At 40.0% G+C, this 17,009-nt stretch overlaps 1 protein-coding gene across 9 annotated transcripts in view; it reads left to right on the top strand.

Annotated features, from left to right (window-relative positions):
- Positions 1-17,009, top strand: part of Gprasp1 (G protein-coupled receptor associated sorting protein 1) — a 61,741-nt gene that overhangs the window by 5,099 nt on the left and 39,633 nt on the right. For all 9 annotated transcript variants that reach the window (XM_076562799.1, XM_076562787.1, XM_076562784.1 and 6 more), the window contains one exon: positions 470-632. The gene's annotated coding sequence lies outside the window, so the exon portion shown is untranslated. The remainder of the gene's footprint in view (positions 1-469; positions 633-17,009) is intronic.

Genomic DNA, 17,009 nt, shown 5'->3' with positions numbered 1-17,009 from the left:
AGTACAGAACCACAGGTATAGATTTGGATCTGATACGTCTGCCTGTCTTACTCCCCAGATCCTTTGTTACTGTTATTCTCAATTTATTGTCCCAAATTGGGAATAATGGAGATGATGATCTCTGGAGGAGTGTGTGTGTGTGTGTGTGTGTGTGTGTGTGTGTGTGTACACGAATGTGGCTGTGATCTTTCTTTTGACCCACCTTTTCCAGACTTTTCATGTATTTGGGGAAGGTCTTAATAAAAAATATCAACATGCTGGACTGTATTCTAAGTTTTAACAGCTAGTCCTGGTTTAATTTCTATGGAGGTCAGATGTGAACCTATTTTTCATATTCCTAGAAATAAAAATGAAGAATAATTGTCCGTATTTGTGAATTAGGAGGAGGGAAAGCAGTGGGCTTTTTTCTTGCAATGTGCCACTTTAATTTAGATTTTTGAAGTTCTATGTAACTGTTTTTAATCCACAGATGTCCCCTAGCCTATAATACCTGCTGTGAGTACTTATGTCAGTGGAGCTCTTCACAGTGCAATCGGACCAAATCCTTTGGAAACATTCTATATCTCAAATGCCCTGTGGAGTACACAATCAGTTGATGGCTTGGAATTTCCCAGTATCAGCTAAGGAGAAGGGTGAGTTTGGGATATGTGTATATATTGGTGCCAAAGAAAGAAATCAATCTTCCTGCCTGAGTGGTAATTTTGCAAGTCAAAAATCGTCTCCTCTAAGTTTCTGACATGTCATCTATCGGTGTACACTTTAGTTGTTCCCACAGTTGGGCTATTATGACCAGTGATGCAATGAACATTGGAGTACAGGTACCTATTGGAGTCCCCAGTTTCTTTTGCATATACACTTAGAAGTGAAATTGCTTGGCAACATGATGATAATTCTGTTTAGGTTTTGAGGAATTGCCAAACTGATTTCCACACTGGATATACCATTTTGCATTCCTATCATCAATATGATCATTTGAATGTGTCTACATCTTTTAAAATACTTGTTAATTTTCCTCTACCTTTTAAGTTTTCTTTTAAGTAGATACATGAATACATGAATTTCTATTTTAATGGACTAACATGCTGTATTTTAGTATATGTATAACTTTTGTACATTTTAAATGAGGTTTCAAATCTGAAGCATTTATCTTTTCTTTCTGCTAAAAACTTTAAAAGTCTTCCAGGTTTTTGAAATATAGTGCATTATTGTTATTCATAGCTATCCTCCCATATAGGAAGATACCAGAACTTCTAGTTCCTAGTGCAACTTAGTGACTATTGTCCCCCATGATCTCCCTAGCCTTTAATAACAATTCTACTCTCAACTTCCTCGAGAGCAACCTTTTTAGATTACACATATGTGTAGATGATAAGGCATTTGTCCTTCTGTGCCTGGTTTATTTCACTTAACACACTGATCTCCAGTTCCAGCCCTGTTGTTAGGAATGGCAGAATGACTTTTATGACTGAATAATATTTTATCCTGTACATAAACCACAACTTTATCCATTCATCAATTTTTGAATACTTAGGGTTTTTTTCTATTTCTTAACTATTGTGAATTACAGTACTGCATTGAGTATGTGAGTGCAGATGACTTATTAGCATGCTAATTTAATTTCCTTTGTAAATATTCCTAATAGTGGGATTCCTAGGTCATATGGTAGTTCTATTGATATATTTTTACGATCCTCCATGCTGTTCTTCATACTGTGTATATTAACTTGCTTTCCCATAAACAGAGTGAAATATTTTTTTCTCCATAGTCTCACTAGCACATCTTATCTTTAAGCCTTTTGTTAATAGCGATGCTCATTGGTGTAAGGTGGCAGCTCATTGTGTTTGCAATTATTGCTAAAAGGTAGTGGTGTGGAGCATATTTTTCATGTACCTATTGTCCACTTGTATGGTTGTCTTCTTTTGGTAAATGCCTATTCAGGTATATTTGTTCATTTTTAAATGTGATTATTGGGAGGATTTTCTGAGTTTTTTACAGTTCTTAATATAGTCTGCATATCAGACCCTTGCCGATGTGTGAGTTACAAGTGTTTCTGCTATTTCTTAGGCTGTCTCTGCACTCTGTGGTTTCCTGTATTGTGCAGAAACTCTAGTGTAATGGAACCCCATTTTATTTTTGCTTTTATTTCTTGTGCTTTTATGATCCTTCCTAGAATTTCCTGTCAGTTCCAATGTCTTAAAGCATTTTTCTAATTTTTCTTCTACTAGTTTCATCATTTTAGGTCATATACATAGTCCTGTAATATATTTTGAATTGCTTTTTTGTTGGTGAGAGATAGTTGATGTTTATAATTTTCAAGAGACTCTTCTGTCTGTGGCTATCAAATTTTCCCAGCATCATTTATTACAAAGACTGTTCTTTCTCCATTATGTGTTCTTAGCAACTTTGTTGAAAAAGAGTTGATTGTAGATACATAGGCTTATTTCTAGACTTTATTATTTGAAGTTGTTCTGTGAATACTTTTTTATGTCAGACCATGCTAATATTTTAAAAAATCAATTTAGATTTGCAGTTGTTTTGAAGTCAGGAATTATAGTTCCTCCTATTTTTTTATTTCTATTTAACATATATTTGGTTTCTTGGGGACCTTTGTGGTTTCATGTGATTTTTATTAATGCTTTTTTTTCTAGTTCTGTATAGAGCATCTGTAATATTTTATAAGGTTTGAATCAGATTTGTAAATCACTTTTGCTAGTACATTTTAACAGTGTTGATTTTTCCAATCCATAAACACAGACATCTCATATTTTTACATCTTTCTCAATTTCTTTCATCAGTGTTTTATACATCTTACTATAGAGATCTTTTACATATTTGGTTAAATTTATTTTTAATATTTTACTTTTGTAGGTATTGTAAATGGAATTGCTTTCTTGTTTTTTATTTCAGGTAATTTTTGTATGCTAATTTTATATTCTTCAACTTTGCAGAATGTACTCACTCATTCTAATAGTTTTTTTGTTGTTTTTGGTGATTTTCTGTATGTAAGATCATGTTATCTCCAAACAGCAACAGTTTGACTTCTTTTTCAACCTGAATGAATGTTTGTTTCTCTGTCCTTATTGCTCTTGCTAGTATTTCTAGCACTGTATTGAATAAAAGTAGTGAAAGAGAACATCCCTCTCTTGTTCTAGGACTTAGAAAGAAGTCTTTTCAGTTTATTCCCTTGACCTTAATGTTAGCTATCGTTGTATTATAAAGGTCTTATTATGTTGTAGTATATTCCTTCTAGTCCCAATTTTTCAGTTCTATTATCATGATAGGGTGTTGAATTTTATCAAATGTATTTTCCACATTGATGTGATCATATGGTTTACAGTCCTTCATTTTCTTGATGTGACTTTTCAGTTTATTAATTTGAATACATTGGACCATCTTGCATTCATGGAATGAGTCCCACTTGGTCATAGTAAATATGCTGTAAAGTTTAATTTGCTGCTCTTCTGTTGAGGAATTTTTTCATCTGTATTGATTAATCATATATTGGCCTGTAGTTTTGTCTGTGTGTTACCATCTGGATAATGCTGACCTCATGGACATGGGTTTAAGCCTATAGAAAGCCTTTGTTAGCCAGCTGGTGACTACACTGGGTGTTCGGTATCCCAGTGTAGCTCTGAACCTTTCTCAGGGTGAGCTTTTAAGCACAAAAACCATGTTTTCAGTTGACATACTTCAGTTAACAAGAACAGTTAGCCAGAAGCAGAACTACAGAAGCAAAAACGCAAGGTTAGTACATTTAGAGACTTTCCCGGAACTTTGGACGTTGATGGATTAGGTCTTTGTTTTTGTTTTGGCAGGTGGTGCTGTCTACATGCTGAGTTTTATGGCCTGAATGGTACTTTCACTATGGAGTCTGGGGCCTGCTAAGGTCTGGGGCTCTGTTATTTTCCCCACATGTTACTTTTCCCCACTAGTCTTAGTGAATGAGTCAAATTGTGGCCCCCTCCTGCTTTAAAGAGGTGTAGTTGGTCCTAGAGGTCATTAATTTTACTGAATTGATACATAATTGACCATATAGTTTCAGATCCAGGGTCCTGCTGGTAATCCAATTAGAATGAGTACTAAAAGTTCAGCCAGTGCTGGTAGTAGAGTAGATAGCCAGGGGGACCAAGAAAACAGAGACTGGTACTAATAATTTGATTTATGTCTTTGTCTCTTTCTCTTTTTGAGGTTTTCTCCAACTATGGCAATATTTTTTCTTATTACTCCTGATCAGTTAGCATAGAAACAGCAGGTTTCTCCCAAAGCCGTACATAGTTTCCTTTTATGTCTAAGCCTCTCCAATTTTATAGGACCATTTCTGCAAGGTAGTCTAACTGTTGTTTTAATTCAGAAATGGAAATGTTTAATACCTCTTGGTCCTAATCAACCTGTCTGCTGAGATGAATAAAAAGAGTTTCTGAGGTTGGAAAGCATCAGAAGAGGCACATTTAGTTAAACCATTAGTACATGCCCACCAGGTAGTTTCAAGGGCCCAGTAATATTGCTGTTGTCGAGCTGAGTTAACCCACAAGACAGAATAGCAGGCCTCAAATAAAGGGAAGTGCCTAGGTTAAAGGTTTTGGATAGTAAACAAGTTCCAGCCAGCCTCTTGTAAGTCTCCTCATGTTATTTTGGACTGTCCCCAAGTCACTGAGTTTTGTCAATGGGATGACATTCTGGTTAGTTCCCTGTGTAGTATGAGGACCTGGGTGTGTGTATGTGTCCAAGCATATCCAGCAATCATGGTTGATTTCTGTCTGGAATGATTAACTATGTGGTGGACCTTATCAAGAGTGGAAAGTAGGGTGGGGATCCCTCAGCTTCCTGGACATCAGAAGGTGGGACTCTGGCTCAAGATGTGTTTAGGACCCAAAGGTGTGGGGACCAGGGTAGGGACAGTTTAAATCTATCCCTAGGGTCTCTTCCTGTGGCATAAATTCTGATTTCCCAGGTTTTCCAAAGGCTAGAACTTTTCTTACAGAATTTCCAGATTTGTAATTTTATGGCCACTGGGTTATATTTTCCTATTGTTCATTTCTTGGGAGGAGCTTTCTTTATATATACTCATCTGTGTGTTTTCAGGAAGCTTGTTTCACAACCCCAATTTTTGCTGTGGAAACTCCCCTGTTCCTGGCAACTAGGAGACCCAGCTGCAGGGTGTGCCTAGAATTTTAAATTCTGTATTCCTATCTCAAAGGATAAACTCCCACATTTTTCTTTTCTCTAATACAACCAAAGAACACTAAAGTAGGTATCAGTGAGCAAAAGTCAAGATGAATACCGGTTGTTGCTCTGTAGTTACACTAACTAATACCTTTCATGCATCTGTCTTCCTTAGTTCACAGGTCTGGGCCTGAGGGTGGTGGACACTGGACTATGACTCTTTATTCATACCAAACGTAAGACTCAGGAGGAGGGGGAAGTGGAAGGGCCTGGGACCCATTGAAATCTCAATTTTAAGAGTTTCATAGTCTGAGAGATAATCCATTTGGCAGAGGCATCCCTGGCTTCCACTTTCTTGACATGGGTGCGTGGATCCATGATGTACTGTCAGCTACCTCCAAAGTCATAGGAATGGAAAGAATTACCTTGTAGGGTACTTTCTAGGTTGGTTACAGTGCCCCTTTGGCTATTTGCTTGACCCAGATGTTATTACTAGATTTAAAGAAGGGGAAAGTGGTGGTATACTCGGAGGTCAGCTCAATTTCTCAGATAGTCCAATTTATATCCTGTAGAGAGAACTGCTGTTCTCTGAGCCTGGGAAGCAGTGGGAGAGGTCTTCCAAACTTAATATTAGGGGATAAATCCCTCCCTATACAGGGTGTAGCAGGCCTAAAGCAAAGCAAAGGAAGGAGGCCTATCCACCTTTCACTGGACTCTAATGTGAGTTTTATTAGAGTTTCTTTTAATATCCCATTTATCCCTTTATAGTTGTCTAGAACTCTGTGGTCTGTATGCCCAGTCAAGTTTTCAATCTATCCCTAAAGCTTTAGCTATTAATTGAGAGGTTTTGGCTATAAAAGGCAGGCCATTGTCAGACCCCATTCCTAGGGGGAGGCCCACTGGGGGACAAGTTCTTGGAGGAACTTTTTAAGCTACTATTTGAACAGTTTCAGTCCAGGTGGGGAATGATTGTGGTGGGGAAAAGGTATCTATAAAAACTAACATGTACTTGTATCCTCCCCTGACAGGTTGGATCTTGGTGAAGTCAGTTTTCCCAGAGTTTGCTGGGGTGTTGGTCTCTCATTCAGACCCCTTCCTGGGTAAAGGCTCTCTGTTTTGAATTTACTTGAATACAAACCTGGTATCTAGCTGAGACATCCCATGCTAGACTGTCCAGTCTAAGTATAACATACCTTTGTCTGAGGAACGTAGTGGACCCCAGATGAGTATCCTGGTGAAGGTCAGTTCCCAGAGTCCTACCAGTTGTTTCTGGGAGAATGATCTTTCCTTCTGGTGTCCTCCATCTATGGGTTCAAGCTTTCCATTTCATCTTCTATTTCTTCTTGGTTATACCATGAAATCTCCAGCAACCAGGTCAGGGTATGTCCTCAGAATAGCAACAGGCCCCACTGGTCTTAGGGCCATTTGTCAGGAAGCCAGGACAGTGGTCAAGTTACGTCTTGCCTCAGGGTAGTCACCTTTTTGATGTCCTCAAAGTAGAGCATTGTAGGGGAAGCCAAATGGACTTTAGAAGGGTCAAGATTTGTTTGTTTCATTTGTTTTTAATGGCCTCTTCCCCATTGGTCAGAGGCCCTCTTTATCAGTCACACCGTGGACATGCACAGTAGTAAAGGCACAGCGACTGTCCGTGTGAATGGTGGTGAACTTCCCTTTTCCCCATCTCAGAGCCTGGGTTAGATCGATCAGTTCTGCTCTCTGAGCTGAGGAACCTGGCGTGGGCCCAAAGCGTTCCAGTTAAAGTAACTAGTGCAGCTTCCAGCTACCCGGTTTCATCTTTCATCTTGTGATGGCCATGGATGAGCACCTGCAGGTCGTCATCAGGCAAGAGCGTAGCAGGATTGATGGCGGTGAGTTTATCTCATCTGACTAGAGGGTGAGCCAGGAGTAGGGCCTGCAACTGGGCCACGCAGGCATTAGACAGCCAACATTGGTGTTCCTCAGAGGAGGGCTTCAACCTTGTCTTGGGGTGCTGTGGGTATAAAATTTGATCTATAGTTAACTTGTTTGTTTTTTTTTTTCATTAGACTAGCAGTAGCCACCCCAACTCTTAGATAGGTAGGCCATCCTGTTCAATAGGGTTCAATTGTTTGAACAGGTATGTCCCACGGTATTTCCATGGCCCCAAAGTTTGAGTTAAAACCCCTTTTTATTCTAGGCAGTGGTGGCACATGCCTTTAATCCTAGCACTTGGAAGGCAGAGTCAGGTGGATCTCTGAGTTCGAGGCCAGCCTGATCTACAGAGTGAATTCCAGGACAGCCAGGGATACACAGAGAAACCCTATCTTGAAACAATGCCCCCCTCAAAAAAAAACTTTGTGTATTTGTGTAATGTCTTTTGTTTTTGTTTTTTTTCAAGACAGGGTTTCTCTATGTAGTTTTGGTGGCTGTCCTGGAAGTCACTCTGTAGCCCAGGCTGGCCTCAAACTCACAGAGATCTGCCTGGCTCTGCCTCCCAAGTGTGGGATTAAAGGCGTGCGCACCACCACCTGGCAAATGTCTTTTGTTTTATGAACAAACAGATGAAAATAAAGGTTTGGAGACATCTGGGAGTGCTAGGGCTGGAGCCGAAGTCAGAGCTGTTTTTAAAGACTCAAAGCCTTTTGTTTAGTCTCAGTCCAGATTAGGAGATCAGTGGCCAGCTTATGCTGGTGTATAGAGGCCTTGCTATTTCTGCAAACTCTGGTATTCAGATGCAGAAATACCCACCCTCAACTAGGAACTCTCAAACTTGTCTCTTAGTTGTTGGAATTGAGATCTGAAGGCCTTTTGCCTCTTCTCAGCTGACAGCCAAGATAGGTAGACTCTAATGGACAAAGTTGGGCTTTCTTAGCCAACGTTCTGTAGCCCAAGGTCTGCACCTCTTGCAGCAGTCCCTCAGTGGCCCTTTTATAATCTGTTTTCGTTTTAGTGGTTAGGAGAAGGTCATGTATATATTATAAGGGTATGGTCATGGGGAACCTCTTACAGAAGGGCAGGAGATCATCATTTCGTGTATTTAAATCCTTGGGGCAACCTGGTCCAGGTACATTGCACACTGTAACCTCCCTGTGGGTCTATGCATTTAAAAGCATAGATGGACTGACTCACCTCCATCATGGGTAGCTGAAGAATGCATCTTTCTGGTCTAAGACAGGGTACACATTTCTCTGGAGGAATCAGACTCATGAGAATCAGAGGTCCCAGCAGGAGAGGCGTATTCCAAGGTGACTGGCAGAGCACAAGGATGCCTGACTCTCCAAGCCAGGCAGTATGGACTGCAAGTTCTCTTTTTGTTTCCAGGATCATTGGGCATTGCGTAATCTGTCTGGGAGTAGATGAACTGGTTAGTTGAACAATTATAGGAACTTGGTATTGGCCAGTCTTGGGAGGTTGGTTTCTGCTCATACTCCCAGAAATCTTTGTTGTATACTGAGAGATAGTTTAACTCTATCTTTTTTAAAATCAGAGGCAGAACTTTCAGCTAAGAAATATTCTTCTAAAAGCAAGTGAGTCACCAAACTTTTGCCGGGTATCTAAAAGTAACTGTGTCTCATCACCAGAGAAGGTGGTGGTGACTTCCAGTTTTGCAAAAGGTCTGGTCCCAATCAGTTCTCTGTTGTTAAAAACCCTTTGAGCTATCTCCAGACACTAGAACCTACCTACTCATACCTTTAAATTTTTATAACTCTTTTCTAATATCTGGAACTGACTGGGTGACAAAGGAAATCTTTTTAGCAACTTACTGACTTTAATTCTTCTAATAAGGCAGCAAAATTGTATAAAGTCTCCTTGGTCAGTGTTGGACAGAAGGGAAAATCCATTCTATCCAGACTGCATTGTCCAGTGATTGCCCCTGCTCAGCCGAGGGCAGTTTTTCTACTTTTTTCAGAGAATGGTGGGTTTTGAGTTTTATAATTATACAGATTATTGGTTCAAAAGAAGACATAAATCATGAAAGAGGAAGTGGGACTTTCTCTTTCCCCCTTCCCTGGGACTGCTTAGGCAGGGGAGTAGAGGGAATGCACACCTCAGGGAACTGCTTAACCCCCCTTGTATGCATTCTGCTTAGATGACAGGGTGCCCTGGGTGAGAGGCTCAGCTTCTCTCTGACTCCACACAGGGACTGGGACCGACCAGGGATGACCCAGGATCATGAACGGGTGAAGGCAATGAAACAAGTGAAGGCGTGAGGACTGGACAGGCAGAGTTGTGAGGTTTGGGCTTTTTTTTCTTTTGTATGTATAGGAGTGTTCCTTGGATGACCTGGCAGAGCCAAAAGGAGTCAGATCCCAAACAAGAGGTACAAGCCTTAAGCAAGGTGGGGATCTCACATCAGAGGAAGCTACTGGTCAATACAAGGGACCAAAACTGACAGAAACACATAGACATGCACGTACGCATGCACACACACACTTAGACACAATAAAGATAACCAGGGGTGGCCACCTCCAGAGGTGGCAGACCAGTCAACTTTCTAATTTGTTTCCTTTTGGAGTGAAGGTGTCAGACTTCTCCAAGTTGTTAGGTAGTGATTGGTCAAAGGGTATCCTGGGGTCCTGGTTATACATATCCTAGGAGCCCTTTGTCCACCACTTTCTTACTTACTCTGAGAGGCTCTGAGACCCCTGATATCTTGAGGTCTTGTCCCTGGTGAAACCTCCAGAAATGTTGGAAAGTTTCTATCAGAGAAGACTGTGTTTTAAGCCAATAGAAAGTCTTTATTAGCCAGCCAGCAAATACACTAGGTGTTCAGGATTCCAGTGTAACACCAAGTCTTTCTCAGGGTGAGCTTTTAAGCAGAAAAAAATATTCTGGGTTGATATACTTCCGTTAACAAGAACAGTTATCCAGAAGTCAAACTACAGAAGCCAAAAAGCAAGATTAGTACATTTAGAGACTTTCCCAGAACTATGGATTCGATGGATTAGGTCTTTGTTTTGTTGTGTGCTGAGTTTTATAGGCTGAATGGTACTTCCATCATGGAGTCAGTTGTGATAAGGTCTGGGGGCCTGTTGCAATAATGTCTTTGCAACAATCCCTTCTGCTGCTGCTGCTGCTTTTTGAAATAACAAGGTGAACTGATAGGAGTTCTTGAATTGTTTCACAGAAGGCAGCAGTGCACCCATCTGATCCTGTTTGCTAGTAATTCAGTTTCTTTTTTTTTTTTTTTGGTTTTTCGAGACAGGGTTTCTCTATGTAGCTTTGCGCCTTTCCTGGAACTCTGTAGACCAGGCTGGCCTCGAACTCACAGAGATCCGCCTGGCTCTGCCTCCCGAGTGCTGGAATTAAAGGCGTGCGCCACCACCGCCCGGCTAGTAATTCAGTTTCTACTAATACATTCTGTTCTATTTTTCATGATTCCATCTTGCAAAGGTGTACATGTCTACAAATTGGTCCATTTATTCTAGGTTATCAAATTTGTTGACATATATTTTTTCCTAATCATTTTAATGATTCATTGTATTTTTGTGGTGTGAGTTATAATGCTTTCCCTTTCATTTTTGATTGTATTTGAAAGTTCTCTTCCTTAGTCTACCTAAGGTTTGGTTCATTTTGTTTTCTTTTCTTTCTTTCTTTTTTTTTTTAAAGGTTTATTTATTTTTTTATGTGTACAGTGTTCTGCCTGCATGTATGCCTGCAGGCCAGAAGAGGGCACCAGATCTCATGGATGGTTGTGAGCCACCATGTGGTTGCTGGGAATTGAACTCAGGACCTCTGGAAGAGCAGCAGCCAGTCCTCCCAACCTCTGAGCCACCCCACACCAGCTGTGGTTTTATTTTTCAAGAGCTAACTCTTTTTCAGTTTAATCCTTATTTCATTTATTTATGCTTTGTTGCTTCCTTGTGGTAATTTGGAGTTTGACTTATTATTTATCATCTAGTTAAAGTGAATTTTTAGTTGCGTATTTGCATTCTTTCTGATTTTTTATAGTATTTTTCTGTATTTTATTGGCTTTGGTTACTACAGCCCTCCCTCTTAATAGTGCCTTTTCTATATCTCATAGACATCATTATCTTCATTTTTATTTATTTCAAGAAGTATTTTTAATTTCTTTCTTGAAATCTTGTTTGACCTTGTGTTCTGAAATTTCTGTATATTTGTATAGTTTCTAAAGTTTTTCTTGACATTGACTTTTAATTTTACTAAATATGATTAGAAAAGATACTCCTTATGATTTTAGTTCCTAAAAACTTTTTGCAGTGCTTAGGCTTGAACTCAGGGTGTTACTCTTGGTAGGCCAGTAGTCTATCACTAAGCGACACTCTGTGTGTGTGTGTGTGTGTGTGTGTGTGTGTGTGTGTGTGTGTGTGTGTGTGTGTGTCAGGGGGTTTGTTGTTTTGTTTGTTTTTGGACAGTTATTTTACATTCATGACTGCAATGGTTGCTTTGAGCCTGGAGGATGACATTTCATAGTCTTTACCTTATCTTCAGTTTCTTACTACTATTCAACCCACCTTCTAAAACCTTCCCTGAGCCTTCGAGGGTATAGTGTAGGTGTTTTATTTAGGGCTGAGCCCTCAACTGTCACTTACTCTGCAATGAGACCTTTGTGATTAAGGCTGAGAGTATTTTTGACTCTAGGTATAAGCACTACATATTTAGAAGGTAATTTGATTCTGTATCAATTTAGTTAAGTAACAGTAGTAAGGTCCTACCTTGGACATGTGACTGCCTCAAGTATGGGTTGTTAATTGGACTTAGCATACCAGGCATAGATTCCCTCCTATAGAGTAGGCCTTACACCTAATCATAAGGAATCATTGTGTTTTATAACTGTCCATTTTTTCTTTTTGCTCATTACTACTTGTAGCTGGAGAATTTCTCTCCAGCTCCCATCAAGTCCCACCAGTCCCAGAGCCCACTTATAAAATAAACACACAGACTCTTACATTATTTAAACTGCTTGGCCATTAGCTCAGGCCTATCATTGTCTAGCTCTTACACTTATATTTAGCCCATTTCTATTAATCTATACTTTGCCACATGGCTCGTGGCTTATTAGTACCTTACATCTTCTTTGTCCTGGCATCGGCTCCAGGCCGTGTCTTCCTCTGCCTACCTGTTCCTTCAATTCTCCTCTCTGTTAGTCCTGCCTATACTTCCTGTCTGGCTACTGGCCAATCAGTGTTTTATTTATATAGAGCAATATCCACAGCAACTAGTTTTTTTTTTTTTTTTTCTGTCCAGTTTGAAGAAATTTCTGTAGCATTTCTTATGTGGTGGGTCTGATGGAAATACATTTTTTCAACTTTTGTTTGTCTGGACATACCTTTAATCTCTCATTTCAAAGGATAGGTTAGCCAGGCTAGTATTTCTGGTTGACAGTTGTTGACAGTTTTTCAGTACTATAAAAATCTGTTGCCAGGGGCTGGAGAGATAGCTCAGCAGTTAAGAGCACTGGCTGCTCTTCCAGTGGTCCTGAGTTCAATTCCCAGCAACCATTTGGTGGCTCACAGTTATCTAAAGTGAGGATAGATGCCCTCTTCTGGCATGCAGGTATACATGCAGACGGAGTATTTATAAGTAATAAATAAATAAAATTTTAAAAATGTGTTGTCATCATCTGCTTACATGTATGGTTTCTTCTAAAGTGTACTGCTAGACAAATTGGTACACCTCTATGTGTTGTTTATTTTGCCTTCAGCATTGAGAATCTTTATCTTTCACTTGTATGAGCTTGATTTGAGATGTATTAATAGAGGATTAATAGAGTTAAACCTGGATAGTAGCCTTTAACTTTCCTGTAAGTGATGTTGTTTCTTCCATGTAGATATGGGAAGTTTCTGTTCTTGTTCCTTTGAATTAAACTTATATCTATTTATCGTATCATTATTCCAAATAAATAGCTTTTTAAGATGTCTTACATCTTACATCATTCCAGCATCGCTTTCATTCCTCTTCATTATTTTTCTTCTCTACCCTTTTATTCCAACTGTGTATTTTCAAGTAGCATGTCTTCAAGCTCACTAATTCTTCCTTCTGTTTAAGCTGTGCTGCTATTGATGCCTTCTTTCTGTTTTTTAATTTCTTTAACTGTATTTTGCAATTCAAGAATTTCTCTTTGCCAATTCTGGATTACTTCCATCTCTTAAGTTTTTCACTGGAGTATCCACATGTTTCTGTGTTTTTTCTTCCTGTCATTGAGTTTCCTTAAAACAGCTCTTTTGAATTCTCCATCTGAGACTGCAGATAGTGTTTGTTTGCTCTATAGTTGGTTTTGGCATCTTGTGTTTAACCATTAAGCGAGGTCACAGTTTTCTGAAAGTTCTTTTTTTCCAAGTTTTAAAAAGTGCATGCATGTGCATGTACACGCACGCACGCACGCACACACGCACGCACGCGCGCGCACACACACACACACAAACACACTACAAATTAGCATGTGTGTTATAAGAAAAGTGTACAAAAGACAGAAGAAAATCATATGCAATCACAATCACTTCAGCCGAACACGTCCTTGTTAGCATATGATGATATTTGTGCATTAAAAGATTGGGTGTTTATTTTTGTCTTCATAATTTGGCTTTATTTAAATTTTTTGTAGATATCCTAAGCCAGCTGTTTATTTTCTCTGAGTCTGTAGCTACTTACACTATTTCAGCATATTATAGTGCTGAGCCCCCAGGCTGTTTTTAGTGTTTTTACACTAAAGGGTGACCCAAGCTCAAATTTGTCCTAAATATGTAGTTGTTGGATTGTTGCCTAAAATTAACAGTCTGCCCCCACAAGGCTCTGTCAGGAGCCAGGGTAGACACAGTTGGCTTGTTCACTATCATTACCCTGTGTTCAAGCACCATGGGATTCTGCCCTGATTAGAGCATGATTACTCTGCAAGGACCATCCCTATCTAACTACAGTGACTTGGCACTCAGCTCCCTTTTTGTCTCCTTATGGGAAAATTACTTTCTCCCTGTTGTGCTGTCTGGGGCTAGGGAAGGAGTGCAATTGGTAGTCCCATGGCCACCAGTGTTACATTGCTTAGTCTCACCCACAGCCCACAGTGCATTCAGACCTACACACCATAGGAATAGGACTCAGATCCATGCTGTTGTATGGGTTGCTTACTGCTGGGGCAAACTGGTCCTTGAATACTGTAATCAGCCATAGGTTATGTTTGTTAGAGTAGAAATATAATTGGTGGGCAACAAGTCTCTATCTAACACCAAGTTGTATATAGGGCCTCTGGCTTAGGAATACAAATTGTAAAGATTTGTCAAGTGTTAGGTTTCCCCAACACACCACTGAATTACAAGTCAAAATACTTGGATTGCTTTCCTGGGAGAAATAGTCCCCATTGCTGTCACTCAAGGTTAGAGGAAGGGTGGTGGAAATGTTTTCTTGGTTGCCTAGGCTGATGCTAACCTGAGATACACCCCAGTCTCACAGCTGCAAGACCTGCACAGTCTCAGGTATGCACTCCAGGTCCATGCTGTGGTTGTCTTTAATGCAGGATGAAGTCCAAGTCTCTTCTACCTGAGCATAAAGGACTCTGATGCCCAAGTTTGCCTAGAGGCTCCATGTGTGAGTGTATACCTAGGGAGGGTGGCCTTTGGGATCTGCCTAGTGCATGGACTCATTGGTCTGGGCTCAGTATTGGACTCCAAGGTAAAGATGTGTACTCATTTTTCTAACATTCTATAGAGGATAGAGTCTTGCTTCTTATTGAGCTGTCCAATGTTGGCTGACGAATTTTGGGGGCCAGACTCTCTCTTATACACATGGCTAAGGAGGGTCCATAAACTCATTCTACAAGTACTGGCTTGATCACAAGTCTGGTGGTCTCTGTCTGCCCTCTTGATTTCATGTTGATGAGTCTGGTACTGGGATTCAAGTCTAAGGCCTGGGCATAATTCCCTCTCCTATCACAAATCATAAGGTTGCTTTCTCTCTCTCTCCCTCCCTTCCCTTCCTCCTCCCTCCCTCTCTTACCCTCCCTTCCTCACACATATTCCTCTATGTGTGTGTTTTTTTTCCTATATTCTTTAGTGCTTCTCTAATTATTATACTAAAATCACACTGTGGTCTCCCAATTGACTTCCTTAGCTCTTGTGAGAGGTTTGTTCATGAATAGCTGTCCCATTTGATTGGCTTGGGAGGAGCACTGGAGGATCTCAGTGGCCATTTTGCTCTGCATCTATCCATTAATTTTTGATAACCATCCCCTTAGTTATGTGGTAGAATCTCACTGTGGTTCTAATTTGAATTTCTCTAACTATTAATGATGTTGAACACCTTTGTGTCCATATTGGCTATTTTCATATAAAGGTCTTTATAATAAAGATCTTTTGGGTTATTTTTTTGAAATAGGGATCTTTTATACTTAGGGCTGGCTTTGAATTCACTGTGAAGCTGGTGGTGACTTTGAACTTCTGGTCCTCCTGCCATCACTTCCCAACTGCCACATCACAGACATGAACTACTATCTCCTGGTTTAGATTCTCTGCCCATTGATGTGGATTTTTGTCTTTGTTGTTGTTGAATTGTAGGAGTTCTTTGTATACCCTAGATATAAGCCCTGCATACCACAGTGGTATATCTTTATAGTAAGGTTTTTTGTTTGTTTGTTTTTTGAGACTGAATCTCATGTAGCCCAGGTGAGCCTCAAATTTGCTAAGTAGCTTAGGCAAACCCTTTTGAACTACTGAGCCACCTGCATTTACAGACATGTACTTTGTATAGTAAGTTTTGAACTCAGTAAAGGAACATGCTCTATTTTTGTTCTGTTGCTTCAAGAATGTTTTTATTATTTTGAATCAATTTTGTATAAATTTGAAGGATCTGCTTTTTAAAAACATTTATCTTGCACAGGTCTTATTCAAGCTGCACAATTACTCTGAATTAATATGTACAAGATCATGCCAGACAAAATCCAAGCACAGAAAGGGGAGTGGGCATGAAGTCCATCACTAGCTGAAGACTTATTGGTAATTGACAGCTTCTGGGAGAGGAAGAGTTTTCTTTAGTGGTGTGGTCCCTGGTATATGACCACTCTCTAGTGGATGGCCACACAGCCAAGAATACATAGGCTGCAGAAATTGGATTTCACATCTTTTAAAAAGTGAGGACATGAAATTGGGTGGGTATGGAATTGGGAAGGAGTAGATCTGGGAGGAGTTATAAGGGGGTGAATATGATTAAAATGCAATGTATGAAATTCTCAAAATCATAACAGAGAAAAAATAACATTTATTCTTGGTCAATTTCTGTTTTTAAGAATCTATTTTTTAGCCAGGTGGTGGTGGCGCATGCCTTTAATCCCAGCACTCGGGAGGCGGAGGCAGGTGGATCTCTGTGAGTTCGAGGCCAGCCTGGTCTACAGAGTGAGTTCCAGGACAGGCACCAAAACTACAGAGAAACCCTGTCTCGAAAAAATAAAAAATAAAAACAAACAAACAAACAAAAATGAACTATTTTTTAATAAAAATATATTCTTCTCTCATATGGTACATCCTAACCACAGTTTCTTCTCCCTCTACTCCTCCAAGCTCCTCTCTACCTCCCCTCTTTCCCAGATCTACTCCCCTCCATTTTCCTTCAGAAAAAAACAGGCCTTCAAGAGACAACAACCAAACAGGACAAAACAGGGTATAGTAAGACAAGGCAAAAGCCCTTCTATCAAGGCTGGACAAGGCAACCAAATAGGAGGAAGAGTCCCAAGAGCAGGCAAAAGACTCAGAGACACACCTGCTCCCACTGTCAGAAGTCCCACAAAACCACCAAGCTAACAGCCATTATATATATATAAAAGCAGAGGACCTGGTGCAGACCTGTGCAGACCACGTGCTTGCCATATCAGTCTCTGTGAGCCCATACGCACCTTGCTTTGTTGATTTGGTGGGCCATGT

This window comes from Peromyscus maniculatus, chromosome X (assembly GCF_049852395.1).
Source record: "Peromyscus maniculatus bairdii isolate BWxNUB_F1_BW_parent chromosome X, HU_Pman_BW_mat_3.1, whole genome shotgun sequence".
NCBI lineage: Eukaryota > Metazoa > Chordata > Mammalia > Rodentia > Cricetidae > Peromyscus > Peromyscus maniculatus.
Note: the sequence above shows the minus strand (reverse complement) of the source record. Positions and strands in the feature narration are given on the sequence as shown.